This window comes from Gasterosteus aculeatus, chromosome 7 (genome assembly GCF_964276395.1).
Source record: "Gasterosteus aculeatus chromosome 7, fGasAcu3.hap1.1, whole genome shotgun sequence".
NCBI lineage: Eukaryota > Metazoa > Chordata > Actinopteri > Perciformes > Gasterosteidae > Gasterosteus > Gasterosteus aculeatus.
The window spans coordinates 15,162,730-15,179,293 of NC_135694.1; the positions used below are offsets into that span (position 1 = coordinate 15,162,730).

The 16,564-nt window shown below is 43.6% G+C and overlaps 1 protein-coding gene and 1 long non-coding RNA gene across 4 annotated transcripts in view; both read right to left on the bottom strand.

Annotated features, from left to right (window-relative positions):
- Nucleotides 1–16,564, bottom strand: part of opcml (opioid binding protein/cell adhesion molecule-like) — a 215,589-nt gene that overhangs the window by 147,379 nt on the left and 51,646 nt on the right. The gene's annotated exons all lie outside the window — the stretch shown is intronic.
- Nucleotides 6,823–9,384, bottom strand: LOC144410258 (uncharacterized). 3 transcript variants are annotated; one of them, XR_013468202.1, is made up of 5 exons: nt 8,277–9,384; nt 8,078–8,139; nt 7,910–7,987; nt 7,692–7,806; nt 6,823–7,597 (listed from the first exon to the last, which is right to left on the bottom strand). It is a non-coding gene; the product is annotated as an uncharacterized LOC144410258 (long non-coding RNA). The 3 variants fall into 3 exon arrangements; XR_013468201.1 differs by having other exon boundaries at nt 7,910–8,139; XR_013468200.1 differs by having other exon boundaries at nt 7,910–9,380.

Sequence of the window (16,564 nt, forward strand, 5' to 3'; positions counted from 1 at the left end):
AACCCACATTTCCTGACACCTGATCCGCCAAATCTGCCTCCCTGATTCCTGTCGCTGGTGCCCCAGAGCACAGTTTCTCAAGTCCAGCCAGTGCCCCCTAATCAGGCACCCTGTCTAATGTTACCAGTGGCCCAAAGTCTGGCTTCCTGTGTCCAGTCGCCGGAGCCACTAATTCCTGCTCCTTGTCTCCTGTCACCAGTACAGGCTGGTATTGGTTGAGATTCAAACACCACTCGATCGCTTACTAAACCATATACAAACCAGTAGGCCACTCGCTCTGCTGTATTGGTAACCTTCAAAAAGTAATTGAATTACTTAGGATCAACGCCTTACAGTCAAGGCAAAGAACAGGATCACGCAAAACTTCTACTGCAGAGTATCAAAATGTGAAGTACACGCAGATATATTCTGCAAACTGAACACACTTAATGGTGGGCTTTCTGAAGAGAGCAGAGGTGTTGTACAGTAAGTCCACACAGACCTCTGCTTTCATGAAGTGGGAAATTTCTCTCCGCAGCGATCTCCCGCTCCGAGACTCTCAGTCCCGACCCCGACTCGGCCAGTCCCCGCTCCGAGACTCTCAGTCCCGGCCCCGACTCGGCCAGTCCCCGCTCCGAGACTCTCAGTCCCGGCCCCGACTCGGCCAGTCCCCGCTCCGAGACTCTCAGTCCCGGCCCCGACTCGGCCAGTCCCCGCTCCGAGACTCTCAGCCCCGACCCCGACTCGACCAGTCCCCGCTCCGAGACTCTCAGCCCCGACCCCGACTCGACCAGTCCCCGCTCCGAGACTCTCAGCCCCGACCCCGACTCGGCCAGTCCCCGCTCCGAGACTCTCAGTCATGGCCCCGACGCCCCCAGTCCCCGCTCCGAGACTCATGGCCCCGACGCCCCCAGTCCCCGCTCCGAGACTCAGACTCCCTCCCTCCCATCCCATGGTCCTCTCCCACCCTCCCGTTGGTGATTTGAGGGCCGTCTGGGATCCGGTCCTTGAGGGGGGGGCCATGGGGTGTGTTATGGGGGGGGCTGAGCCGCCGCCGACTGCGGAGGTGTTCCGTGTCCCCGAGCTGGCGCCGACTACGGAGGTGTTCCGTGTCCCCGAGCTGGCGCCGACTACGGAGGTGTTCCGTGTCCCCGAGCTGGCGCCAACGACTGCTGACGTGTTCCGTGTCCCCGAGCCGCCGCCGACTACCCCGGAGGTTTCCCGTGTCCCCGAGCCGCCGCCGACTACCCCGGAGGTTTCCCGTGTCCCCGAGCCGCCGCCGACTACCCCGGAGGTTTCCCGTGTCCCCGAGCCGCCGCCGCCGACCCCGGGGGTTTCCCGTGTCCCCGAGCCGCCGCCGACGACCCCGGAGGTTTCCCGTGTCTCCGAGCCTGCCATTCTAGAGACGTTCCGTGCCCTGCAGTCGCCGCTCCGGAGCCGGCTTGGTGACCGCCCGCCGGGCCGCCCGCCAGAGTTTCCCGGGTGGTCCGACCAACGTCTCGGGTTTCCCTCCCCCCCACCCCTTGTTTTGCTCTAGTGTGAGCCGCCTGGAAGTCGGCCCTTGAGGGGGGGGTACTGTCACGGTGTGGTTCACTTCCTGTTGTATTTTGTAGTTTTCTGCCACTCGTGTCCCTGGGTAACTTCACTTCCTGCCTTGTCCCGTCATCCCCTGTGATCGTCTTAATAGTTTCCACCTGTGTCCAATCAACTGCACCTCCCTTGTGTATTTAAGCCGTGTGTCTCCTGTGTCACTTGTCGCGTCAATGTCTTTCGTCACGCATGTTCTCGTCTCTTATTGTGGATGGCTGTAGTTTCTTGCCTGTTGTTTTTCCTCCCGGTTCCTATGTTTTTGGCCTTTTGACTATTAAAGTCTTTTGTTTTCCTGACAAGTCTGCGTTTGAGTCCTGCCTCCCACCCGCATCCCTGACAGCTACCCTGGTATGGTGCACACAGTTCTGTGGGCTTTTGAGTTGGTCTTTCCTCAACACACTGATTGGGTGTTTCCGCAACAAACTAGGTTCAGAGGAGCATCCTAATATAAAATATATAATAGTATTCTTTCTGTGGTCCCACAGATCTAAAAAAGCATTCCTCACAAAGTGCTCTCTGTGGCTTTCAATATCTTGTCACTATTTTTCCAGAGAAAAATTTCAGTTTGCTCGAAACATCTCTGGGACCAGAAGTGGTATGGCTGTTCAAAAAAGATAACAAATTTTTAATTTTTTTTTATTTATCGGAATCAGCTGTAATTAGTTCTTCCTGTTCCAGATGAGTAAATACAATGAGCAGGCTGTCAGGAAGAGTTGTCAAATTAGTCCTCATTGACATTAATTGGATGCACTACACCAAGTAGTAATTATTTCCCTTTGTTTTTTTCCTTGGTTGTTTTGAAGAGGTGTATTAAGATGCAGCTAATCCCATTTACATAGATATGCCATTGATATTAGTGGTCCAGTGGAACATTTCCATTAAATTAGAAACAATTTGGTTGCTTATAGGCATAGTGAGCATTGCAAACATTGTTTCCTGTGAGAAATGTTCTCAACCTCCTTAACACAATTATTTCAATATTTTTGCTTTTCAAACAGCATATTTTTTTATAAGAGATGGATAATTATTAGTCACTATGTATTAGTTATTCTTATCAACATGAGATACTGGGGTTCACACCGGGTCCAAAATATGGCAAAAACATCTGGACTGAAAAAGGCCTGAACACTGAGTAAAAGAGGGCTGAACATCCAACAGTAATGCTGTTGGTGTACCACCAATTCCACCCTTGCCAAATGCATTGGAGCTTGCTCAGATAAGCGGCTGTCATTTGAAATGCTGCTATCTACTGACAGTTTGTAGGACTCAGCGCATATAGGGGGCCATGCAATGGACAGATTTTCTTATCAACAACCGGACATACTGACGAGTTCCCATGTAAAAAACCTTGGGGTCAGAGTCAATAAAGCTCAGGTTTCTGGGACCAGCCACTTTAGGGTGCTGATGGATTACCATCCGTTCCTCAGCAAAGAAATGAGTATAAGGCTTTTAGTCTGGCAAACGCGTTTCTAGAACAACATGCCTCTAATGTGCATGTATAGTATGTTTAGGGGATTTTGAGATTGCACTCTTCTGTCAAAATCTGTCAACATTGAAAAGTGTGTGTATGGTACAATCACTCTAAACTCTCTTTAACAGCCCTGAAGAAATAAAAACAGGGATTTTTTTTATTTGAAGCGATTTAAAGCAACTGGTTGTAAACAAGTTGTTCTTAAAAAAGGTACCTTTTTTTTAAAGCCTCTTACTAAGGGTGTAACGATTCATTTTAACAATGATTTGATTCAAATCGCGATTCATGGACGATCTGGGTTAATTTAGAATGATTCGATTCGATTCAGTGACTTGAAATCGATTCAGTAACTTTACTGGACAGTGCAGGCAAAGTTTCTGAGATCAATTTACAGAACCGGATTTTCAACCACATTGTAGGGTCGCATGTCTTTACAGCTAAACTTGGCAATTGTTACTGTGATGCTGAGTTTCGTGCTGGCGAGGCCTGAGGTGTCTGCAGAGCCGGAGTTACCTTCTGCAGCGGTAACGCTGCTAGAGGTGACTGACTGTCGGCGTTGTTTAATCCCACGGCGCCTTAGTAGATGGCCGGAAAGATTCGTCGTGTTTCCGTGTTTTTTTATTTGTCTTCTACATACTCTACAAACAGCGACCGACTTATTTAGAACACCTCCAAGTTTGCAAAAGCCAAAATGTTTCCACACGCTGGATCGATAAGTTGGTTTGTAAATGTCTTGCTCGCAGTCGTCTCCTCCACGCTGTGTTTTGTTGTTGTGCCGAGTTTCGCGCGGCTGCCGCTGCGTACTGATGACGTCATAGACAGGCAGACTGAATCGAGTAACGTTTAACGTGTCTAAAGTGCTAAAAAACAAACACACATCCATACCGTTTTTGTACTTAAATCCAATGTACAGTATCCAAGTATCGATACAATCGATTATGTACCATTTCAATCGATTTGTAATCGATATATGTTGTCCGGAATGCCGATTTGCGGAGCACAGATCGATTCAGTTGGATCGCAGGAATATAAATTGATTAATCGATTCAGTGAATGAATCGTTACACCCCTACCACTTATCATTGATGATGTCTATGATTTCCTTTGACTAAAGCCAGCCAGAGGTGCAGAGGACTATGAAGCATGTTCTGATCTTGGTTATGTGTAGTGCATGAAGTGTGGCAGCGCAGATGGAGTGGGACAGAGTGTCATGCCCTGCGTAGCTTCACATTTGACCTCTGTCTTTCGGGATTCCACGAGGGTCAAGCGGATCATGCAGGTCCCTGTCCAGTGATGCTTTTTTTCTAATAACCTAAACTGCATTAGGATGGCCATATTCATTATTCAGATGCTCAGAAAAAAATGACAAATAGTTTAGTTCTCTTTTCTAGTCTTCATACCACTCAAAAGGTCTCGAAGACTACATGTCATCATTTACCCATTCACACATATTCCTACACTGATGACAGTTACGATACATACTGCCACCTGCCCCTCGGTAACTAACATCCACACTTCTCTCTTGTCATAGTCACATCCAGGGCTTAACTTAATGTGTGGGTAGTGGTTTTCCAAAGATACTAGCCACTAAGCAAATTTCATTAGCCACAATTTTAGTTTAGTAGCAATGGTAGTTGCCGATGGCAGATTATTTGAGACCAACCAAGCTAAACAGATCATGCAGTTAATAAAATTACAAATTAATCCAATGCAGAGATCAGTCGCATTAGAGAATATCTGGACGAAGACAATACAATATGTCCCTGCTTATTTGCACTAGGCAAGGAAATTGTATAGCACACTTCAACAAGGCAATTCAAAGTGCTTCACATAAAATCATTAAAAACATCCCAACATAAAGCTAGGAGATTTACAAACAAGAACATTGATTGAAACATGAAAGAAAACATAATTTGCAGTGCAATTTAAGAATGTCTATAAGAATTCCGAATTGCAGAAACGGTCAATTGAAAGGCAGCAGCAAACAAAAGGATTTAAAAGGAGCTTAGGGCCTCAGCTTTTTAGCACGAGCTAGCAGGAATCAAGCACCGTCACACAACATGCCTTGATTTATGACCTTTTTGATAACTACCTACCTATGTGTCTTTTTAGAAAAAGTATTGTTAAAGCTGTACAACTTTTGACTGCAAATCCTGCACTGTAGGACCCTACAAGGTAAACTTGCATTAATCAAATGAATAGAAAAACATTCCTTATACTGGTACTAGCCTAATTGCATGGCAATGGGGAGGGAAATAAAACCCGCCATGGATTGCTATGGCCCATTTGTCAGAAAGTAAATTGTCGCTCGACCACCCACTGACACTTAAAAGTCTGATGAATTATTGTTGTTAAGGTGTAAGAGTGTCGTGCTGTACAAGCATAATGGGTTAAAAATGAAGACGTGACAAAGCATTTACAAAAAAACAAAATGAAAAGACATGCCAGTCTTTAGATGGAGACAGGGTTGTCTCTAGTGGAATGACCTTGGCCAACACAGCGAATGATAAACTCGTTGCCGAAGATTCTGTCTGATCCAATCAGCTTCTTGTTCAAAATCAAGGACCTGTGGTTTTCCCTCTTTCCCAGTTATTGCCAGGGTATTGCCACTACCCGTTTGAGCTACACTACCGCTGAGAGAATTCAGAATTCAGATGAGAGCAATATGTGTGTCCTTGAGAGTGAAAATTCAATATAACAATGTTTATTCCAATCCTATTAGTACAAAGGTGTGTATGATCTTGCACACAGACGCAGGCAGAACTGCGAGATAAAGGAAAAGACAAATGATACAAATATAATTAAAATAAGTATTTAATAAAAAAATATAACCTTTTATATGTTTGTTATATGCCAGATGATAGCATGTAGGTAATTGACAGGATACTGTTTCTGCACAGGTTAAACACATCCACAGTCTGTTAAGAGGATGAGAATATAAGACAATCTATCACACTCCTCTCAGCTTTCAGTGTTAATCAGTGAATGAAACCAACCATGGACCAAGGCGAGACAGAATGCCTCTTCAGCTTTTTTAATTACCTTAGCAGTTCATTAACTACTGCACATTTTTGGTCATAATCCGCTTGCTGTTATAGATAATTGGATATGGATGATACAATTTAGTTTTTACTTTAACATGTCGACTTATTTGTAAGGACAGCAAACAGTCGTGATCTTGTTGAGTTTTTTTCTCTCAGTGAGGGAGGGATGAGCAGTTTTGCAGAGCGGAGAGTGCGGGTCAGGATGTAGGGTTTGACCATGTCCTGGATGTAAGCTGGACCCGATCCATTCACAGCATGGTAGGTGGGCACCAATGTTTTGAACTGGATGCGGGCAGCCAGCTGTAGCCAGTGAAGCGAGCGGAGGAGTGGAGTAGTGTGGGAGAATTTTGGAAGGTTAAAGGCCAAAGAGCTTCTGCATTCTGGATGGGCTGCAGAGGTCGATTGGCGGTAGCAGGGAGACCTGCCAGGAGAGAGTTGCAGTAGTCCAGGACCTGGACTCCAGGTGGGAGATGATCAGAGCCTCAATCAGTACCTGCGCTGCCTTCTGAGTGAGAAGGGGACGTATTCACCTGATGTTGTAGAGCGTATACCTACAGGATCGTCAGTGCTGTAGTGGTAAAATTAGAGGTGGGTAAACTCTGAATTTTGTGATCATACAGACCTCGACGCAATGCGAAGCAACGCAACACAAAGCGTCGCGACTCTGTAAGGCTGTCCTGGCTATATTGCATTATGTTATCAGTAAAAGTCATATACAATCAATGACAATGAATAAAAGTGTTAGTAGTTTGTAGTTTATTAAATTTAAGAAAACAGTAAAGAAAAGTATGTCAACACAACACAACAATTGCAGATTAAGAACTATCTACATATGGAGTGTCCTTTTTACAGTAGTGCCCAGAGCGAAACCGCGGGTGGCCGAGCAGAGCGGGCTTGAATATCCTTACTCCTTATTGGATGAAACCACAACTTACGAACAAATAAAATCACTCGTGATTGGCAGCAAAACCACACGTGGGCAGAGCAGGCTTGAGTTTCCTTGTTCATGATTGGATGAAACCACAACTTTCAATCACTCGTGATTGGTTGGCAGATCTGTCGCTATTGGTCACCCGCCTCATTTTATTTATATATTCATTTCATGGTTATCCTATGTAGGCTACTACACTATTATTAGGAGACCAACCAGGACATCAATTAATTTATAGAGAAAATGAACATGACACGTTTATGCAAAGAAAGAGCTTTATTAACGACAAACAACAACTACATACAAAGTGAAAATCTGCCCTCACTTGGGTAAAGGCGGTTTAAAAACTACAGCTCAGTAAACTGTCCGTTTGCCTCCTCGGGGTTGTAGACCGTCACTGGCGCCGTGTTTTCCGAGGCAGGTCTGGTGTGCAGGCGGCTCGTGTGTGTGTGGCGGCCGTACAATCCACCCCGAGACCCCGCCAACAACGCCGTCCTCTCTGTCCGACGTGAGCTCCACCGTGGCGGAGTTCCAGAGTTCCACCTCGTCATCAGCCAGCACACTTTGTCTCGATTCCAGCAGCTGTAAAAACAACAATGAATCAGTACTGTGCGATGCGTATGGACACAACACATCTATCAATGCACCTGAAAAAAGTCAGCAAATAATCTCTGACCCTCTTTCTTCTCGCTCGACTCCGCGCTGAATCCTTCGCAGCTTCCGCCCGCAATGAGTGTTCCGGCTGAACCTGAAGCTTCTGCGTACCGTCTCACAATACGTCTCACAGGCGGCTGGACAACAATTAAATGAGTGTGGTATCAATACAAAAAAAATCAAACGCAAGTCACAGTAACATTTAACAAGGAAGGAGAAACAGTAAACAGTGTCACTTACACACAATGACGTCGTCTAAATCTGGACTTTTCCCGGAGCAAATACGAGGTCACCGCCTCATTATGAGGCGAGATTAGTCTGTGAAAACAAAATGTACAGTTATGATCGGTATCCATACGTATATATTCCCTTATAGCGCAGAATGAAAGCATATTCTTTAAATCTGACCCTTGCTCCGGTTCGTAGCGCCTGTAATTCGTCTCGGAGTTGTGAAGACGGCGCACCGCTTCCTGTAAACGACCCGGCAAAGAAAACACACTTTAATAAAGCAGTTTCTGCTCACTTGTAAGGCTACTAGGCTACTCTTAACTTAGCTTGAGGCTACGCTACTTTTAGCTTAGCTTGCAGTCATCGAACGTATTCTTACCGCTTTCTTGGGATCGTGCGCCCGTCTCCTCTTCTTTGAGTCAGTTCCTCTCCTCCATGGACAGAAACCCGCAGAGTCCCGAACGCTCCAGTGGAGCGAACCGCTCGTTGATATCGGCAGTTTGTTGTTGGAGTTGACGAGAAGATCCACTGAGAGCATTCAGCAGCTTCTTCTTGTCTGTCTGCGGACTGGCCGAAAGTTGGTGACCACGGAGAGGAGTTGAAGGCGAGTTGAACGCGAGACGTCGTCCCGCCATTATTCACAAAGCAGCAAAAACCAAACAAAGGAACTGGAAATACAGTTCTTCTGAACGTAGTAACACACACGTGTCTGTTTGTATGCTCGTCTTGCAAGTACTGCTGTATCAGTCATGCCGATGACCTCACACGTGATTGGACGAGGAGTCTAAGGGTCCTCCAATCACATACGAGGTTATTGTTATACGGAAGGACCAGTATTTTAGGAAGACAAATGGTTGGGACTTTGAAACAGCTGATATGCTTTATGTAAAGCAGTGTTGGTGTCAGCAGAACGACTTTCCCTAGAAAACTGTACAGTGGTGCCTCTTTCTCCATTCCACCAGACAATCTTGAGTCTGATACATGCAATGTTGACAATGTATCATCACATGTACCCTTGTGTCACTGAGGTTGAATGTTTTGCCATGACATGTAAACGGGTAACATATATGAATGTAACTTACTCAATCGATAGATGCAGAGCTTAAAGGTCAGCATATGTTCATGCTAAGTGGTGTGGAAACACTAACAGTTTTGAGGAACCCGTCCTTGACCCTCTAGCAGAACTATGACCAGCCATTATAAAGCAGTTTATAGTTGTTAATGTTGTGTCAAAGGGTACGGCATTTAAACATGTTCTTGCACAAGTTTCCTGGCTTCATCCCCACCCGGACAGACATTTTTATGGAAAGCCAATAGAAGTTTGGGGCTTGCAGGGAACAGACACGTCATACCCAGCATCATTTCTGCCAGTTGAGCGCATTGCTAGAAGATGTGTGGTTAATACATCCTCTGTGCATTTAAGTAAGACCAAAGAAAAGGTCACTGTAGTCCTGCCACTATGCTCTGTAGTTGAGCTCTAGGATACTGTGATCTCTGCAGACCCCTCATGCTGATTCAGATGTTGTTTGCATGGAATGCTCATTTTACCTTGATTAAAACTCATTTTTTAAAGAAGTTATTTTGTGTATCTTTTTTACATAACATTTGCCATTGCTAATGGTGTACACAGTAATCTAGCATATTTGAATTAAATTAATCAATTCAAGCTTAAATATAAGCATCTATAATTAGGCTACTGAGCCTGATTTATTTGTACCAGAGATTTTCTTACCTTTTAAAAAAATGTCACCTGGGCTAAAACTCCCTCTGCGACCCTGATTTGCGTTTGTATAGCTCACAGCATTTTCATTTACATGTCAAAGCCTCCCCTAGAATTAGGAGGAGGGGGGTCATGGGGGGACAACTGCCAAGGGAGGCAAACCTGAAATTCCACGACAATTTACAGTGCCGCATACTGCCGAAAATCCCACTTTTCATGCAGTGGTGTATGTGTTTACATACCTCCTGGATCCTGATTGGAGTCGCTGCTGCAGCCGCAAGGCACTGATTGGATGGTCACAGACCATAATACAGCGCAGATGAAAATGATTCAGACTACGGCGTTTATATGTTCAACAATAGGAAACGTAGTCTTAGCTGTTTTAAAATTACGTTAAAATTATTAAGTTTATTTCGGATTATTCCAACGGAAGAATACAAGGTGCAGGGAACTTTGAGGTGCGTAAACGCCACTTAGAGGTGGGTAAACGCTATTATTTATATATATATATATATATATATATATATATATTGTAATGAGCTGAGTTAATGTGTCGCTGTTATTATGAGTTCTTCAGTTATGCATAACGGCATGTGTTGCCGTTATGCACTAATGTTACCAGCAGAGGTCAATGTTGTAATATGAGACCTGTTGAGGTGGGGGGATTGTCTCGCGAGACATCGCGAGTTCCGGGGGCTGTGTGTGCGGAAGCGTTTTGTACGGCGTGGTCTCGGCCAACAGTGACCGGAGTTAAGCTGTGTTCCCTAAATAAATGCACCGAAGTTGCAAGCCAGTCATCGCCTCCTTATTTACGCTGCAGCACTGGGGTGAGCGTTACAATATATACAGTAATATATATATATATATATATATATTTTAGGTGTGTCTTTCTCTTATTCCCTATCAGATTGTCATTCAGTGAAGTGTCTATGCCCGTGCCTACATGTTTTGAGAACCGACAGTTCCCAAGAGTTTTTCTGATTTTGTTTTTTGCTTTCATTGGATTTTTTGCAAATTTGATTTTGAAAGAAGAAAAAAAGCCATAAATTTGTTCTTGTTTTTCAACCTATGTCTGCGACTGAGTCTCTACGTCTTTAAAGTCTTCAACAGAAGACTTCAACTTATATGGCATAATGTTCATTTAGTAAAAACAGACCCTAGAGCAGCAAGACTTGCTTTGGGGCAAGGCACCTTTTGAATTGACAGGTCTCTACACCAGCATTCTCCAATCTGAGGTGGTTGAAAAACAACAAGACTGTGAAAGCCCAAAACCGAGATGCCTTGAAATTACAAATAGTTGTCCACATTCCAAGGGAAGACGTTACAAGGCAGATACAGATGCAGACCAAGCTACTTGATGTGGGCAAACGGATGATGCCCTCGTCGTGACAGAGCTGTTTTATGCTGAACATCAAACAAAAAAAATTATGTCTCATCAAAATAGCCATAATTATTGTCCAGTCAAGTAAGTTAGAATGCAAATCTTTACTTAATAAGTTAGAATGCAAATCTTTACTTAATACCAGAATATGAACAAATGCTGGTTCAGGAAGCGGAAGCTATGAGAGAGAGGTCAGCGGTTACTGACAAACCTCATAACAAACTCAAACATTGGTGTGTCCCTCTACAGCGGATCAATCCAAACCAGACAGCATGTTTGCTCCATCTCTTTTCACACTACTGTTTAGCAATTACCTTCAATTTGCTAATTTAATTTCAAAAGAATACCACCCCCACATTTCACGCACACACTTTGAAAACTGACTATATGACAAATAAATCCTATGTTTTGAATTTAATGATACTGCTTTAATTCAGGATCATGTAGAACTTCCCTCAGCAGAGCAATTTATTTTCAGCCTCTGTAAGTACTTTTTTTTTCGGCCCACAAACTAAACATGGACAACTTTAAATGCATGCTTGTATTAATAGCTTGCTAACATATAAACCTATACACAGAACAAAATCTAACACACACAAAAACATCTAAAATATCTACATTATTGCAGCTTTAACTGATGAGGGTTGTAGAGCTCATAACATTCATGACAACGTATCTTAAATGATTCACAAAAAAATAGTTTTATTTTTGAGAACTGAATCTCAGTGTCAGTAATTCCTACAACTAAAATACTATTTAAATGGATGTCCCTTAGACCAAGCATCCAAAAAGATGCAATATCTACTTCTCATTGTTTAGTTTGACTTTCCTCCATTTCCAGCATGTTATTTGCTCTGCTGCATAGGTTAGTTATGACTGTCTGGGTCTCTTCATGAAACTACTACATAAGACCGCGGTGAAAGTTGAAAAGCAGGAGACGTTTCTACCAACCCTGCACACCAGGCAACCATCTTTTCAATGAACCCTCCAAGACAGCACCAGTCCATCATCACTGACACCGTCTGTTAACTCAACAGCTTCTCCACAAGAGACACCACAATCAGCGCTCTAGGATTCCTCCTAACCCTGGTAATCTAATATTGTTGCCACAGACTAGAGAGGCAGTTCTTTTTCTAATTATTAGCAGTATTTCTGGTATTATTACTAGATTACATTGTCTGCAAATTACAAGTAGGTTTTGTGAACTGCTGCAAATTGCTGCCACTATCTTAATTATTTTGATGTGATAGGATCTTTCAACATATACTTGACATTGCAATTTCATACACACTCCACTACCTTTTGTGATCCTCACTGTTATCAACTGGAATCGAGACTCCGACGGTGACATATCTTTTCGCTACCAATCCCTGAGAGCAGACGAATACTTGATGGATTGGATTATGGGCAAACTATCACTTCTGCACACATGCAGTGCTTGAGATTTTTTTTTATCAAATGTCATTAACTCAAAAGCTATGGATTTGATGTTAAAAATTTCTGTTAAAGTTTGATTAAAAATATATACTTCAATAACTTCATCTGGTTAGCGTATATATTTATTGTAGCCGTGACAGTGCTACCCCGCAGGTTCGTGGACAAATGCACGCACACGGCGAGCTTGCCGGTTTACAAATACTTTCTTTTTGTTTGCACCACCGTTTCTCCCGTCCGCTCGTTTGCCCCGAGCGTCCCGTCAAGTGTCCCCACTGAGTCCTGTTCACTGTTTTTGTGGGGAGATAATCAAACAGAATGTTCATCAGCTGTGCTCATTAATTATCTCCCAATACAAATGAAAATCATAATGTATTGAAGTTCTTGAAAACGTTTACTGAAGGAATACATCGAGAGAAGTAGAGCCATCACCCCCATGATGGATTAGAAAGTATACAAGTTTAATCGGTTTCACTTTTCAGAAACCAGAGTATGGCACTTGATCACCCCACCTAACGCTAACTTGAAATATCCATGCGGTTGTGAGAGGATTAAACTAATAAACAAAATTTTGTTTTATGATTCATACACAATTTATCTCTTTTCTTTCTAACCCATCTCCGGGCATTGCTTTTCATTAAATAATGGTTAGTCTGACTCCTTTGGGCCTCAAATTAAAAATTAAAAAAGAGTTTATAAGGGAAATGTCTCCATGGTGGAACTGATAACTCAACTCAAGGTTTAACCTTGTATATTGTGTTGTATTGTAAGAGCAACACATCCACATCATTGTTAGACGGTCCGAGCAGCAGATGTAGTACGAAGCATTAGATAGCACAAACAGAGCGAGTAGGAGGGGAGGAGAATAGGACAAAGACACAAAGCAATTGATCGTGTCCCATGTGAACCAACGGGGCACATTCTAAAAAGCACCTGGAATGTTGCGCTACATTTGACTTTTCAACATATTTTTTTGTCATCCAATGAATTCATCCAGTTCTCACTTCCAACACGACCCCTTGGTTTAAAGAACAAGGAAGGATCCACAAAGGATAGCATGAGCAGAAGTAGAGGGGGGGCAAAACTCGACAGGACTTCTTTTCTTTAGGAGATCCATCAGGTGTGGGACATTTGGCATTAAGTGGTGACAATTTTACACAACCTGGTTGACTTCATCTGTGTCGATAATCTAGTTTAACTTTGATGGTATATTGGCTGGCAGCGTTCACCAGTCATAATATACCTGGTGAAAGAAATAACAAAGGTTTTATCCGAGAACTAACAAAGTATGAATACACAATGAAAAATAAACTGGTGAAGTTTGAAAGTAGGCATATGAGGGGTGTAATGGAAATGCATATAAGAATTAGTTATTGAGAGGTGTACTTAAACAAAACGCATACTGTAACAAAGACTAAATCTTTGTTAGAGTATGCGCCTGAAAGGCAATCATTTTCTAAAAGCACTTTTAAAGAAACCGAATTCTCCACCACAGCTATCGACTGCTCTGTTTTGAATCCTCTAAATCGGGGTGGGCAAACTACGGCCCGCGGGCCAGACCCGACCAGTTAACGCTGGCAGTTAACGCTGGCTGTAACGCTTCTCCGTTCCCTACTTGAGTTTCCCAAAGCTCGATGACGGCAAAAGACCAGCATCGATGATTCTTAACTTAAGTCGGGAACGGAGAAGCATTACAGCGGTCTTTACGTGCCGTGCGGCAGAGGACAGCTGTGCCTTTCTGCACCGCATCAGGCGGTGAGTCCAGCTGCTGCTGTCTGCGCTGCTCACCTCCCCCCCCAGGCAAGCGCGCCACGGAGACGTGGTCCGTTTTATACGGTAAAAACGAACGCACATCAAACCCACGGGACTGCGCCGCCCTGCGCGCTCAGTATAACAATCGGGAAAGCTGATGGTTTTCCAAAGCTGAGCGACGCAGATTGGCTTTGTGATTTTGCTTTTGCTGTAGACATACTGACACACATGAATGAGCTGAACATGAAGCTACAAGGTAAAGATCAGTTTGTGCATGAAAATGTACACAAATGAGAGAGTGAGAGCCTTCAAACAACAAATCACGCCACAGATCCCAGTTAACGGATGAACATCTCAGATCTGTCCTGAGAATTGCCACAACAAAGTTGACACCAAACTATCATGCACTGGCAAAAAAGGGGGACCAACAACACTGTTCCCACTGAAATGCAAGTTCGCTTTACTTTTTAGTTATTGGCTTACTTATAATTTATATTGGTTGACATAAACACTCTCTATCCATCTGATACCGGCCGGCAGGTCTGTCAACTTTTAAAAGTCAATGTGGCCCCTGAGCCAAAAAGTTTGGCCACCCCTGCTCTAAATAAAGAACGGTTCATTATCTTCTCTGTGAAATTCACTGGGATGAAAACCCTGTTGTGTTGGCAAGTGAGCAATGCGGTCTCCCCACCGGTCATAAATACACTTGATCAGCCATTCTACATGACTTTCAATGTCATTTTTCTGAACCACTCGGCAGGAAGGATTAGTGAACAGTAATCACTCTGCATCTTGCAGATGGAAGCATCCACCATTAGAGAGTAGGAGCCTAATAAATCATACTCACACCTGATCCACCTGTCACCGTGAAGGATTCAGCAAGTAGAGCATGAAACTATTGCCTTTGTTATTTGTTGCTCTAAAAATTGGGGCAGGCAGACTGTTTTTTTTCTCAAAGCTTATGTATGTATGTTGATACAGTATGATTTTAGGCACCAGGTTATATATTTTTTTGTTGTCATAATTTGACCAAGTAGGGCTATATTTTGCTGGGATATGAATCACAGCTGAAAGCAACGGGGAGGTGAGGCCTCAATCTGTTCGTACCAACACAAGGACAATAAAACTCAAAATTAAAAAAACGATACACCCAAGGTGAAATTGTCTGAGATCCCTTGAGAACCCATTGTAAGACCTACAATCCATAGCATTTTTCTTGGAAATATTGAAAAATATTAAATTATTCAGCAACTCAAAATACAAATGAGTAGTTGATAAATACCTACACTGTTCGAGTTTGGAGCAGGCGGAAACCTTCTGATCTGGTTAGGGCTGGCGCATGCTTCTGCGTCTTTTCCCGCAGTTGTGTCGATGCACTCGTTTCAATTCATGGTTCCAAAAGGCTTGCACGTCTAGCAAAGCAATTCACTGCCAGAACAACAGGTGGACTAACGTTTTTTGTCCAAGACGACCTAGAGAGTGACGTCTTTGTATGTGGTCGCGGGAACACCCTGCTAACTGAAGCTGTAATGTCAATAAAAACAATTGTACACAGCGCTATTGTTGACCTACTTATTAGTCCACTAGCACCACATCAGCCGAGTTCGTCTGGGCGAGAACACCCTGATAACCATGGCACCCGTAATGTTTATAAACAAATGTACAAAGCGTTACTGCTGACCTAATTAGTCAGAATGCAACACATCAGCCAAGTTAGTCTGGGCGGGAACGTATGAGGGGCCGTTTAGGACTTAACTACTGAGACACTCTCACACACACTACTGAGACACTAAACACTGACACACACTACTGAGACACTCTCACGCACAATACGGAGACACTCATGCCATCTCATTAGTGTGTGTGAGAGCATTTCACTATACAACGTGAGAGCATCTCAGATACACCGGAAGGCGGAAACAAAGTAGTGAAAAAGCGCCAATCTTCGCCAAGGCCAACGGTCAATGGTATGGCAGTGGACAATAGGCTTGTGACAAGCTGTATCCCTACTCAGAAACTTGCTTCAGTCACCTACTCTAATTAACTAGATTTCTAACTCTGTATCACCTACGCTAATAAACTCCATAACTAGCTCTGTAGCTACACCTTCGAATGCAGCAGTTAATTCGGAAATAAGGTCTCTCTACGAACCCGGATCTAGCAGCATGCAAACCACACCAGCTCCAGGCAACGAAATACGGAACTGTTGTCCCCGCTATGAAACGAGGGCAACTTACAGCACATGGAAATCCAAACCAAGACAAAAGTAAGTTGAATTATTTTTGTTGTATTTTTTAGGATAACTGGCATTCCATAGTAACGGTAGTGTTGCTTGTTAGCTAGCATATTGGTGTTAGCCTAAGTAGCTAACGTTAGCTTG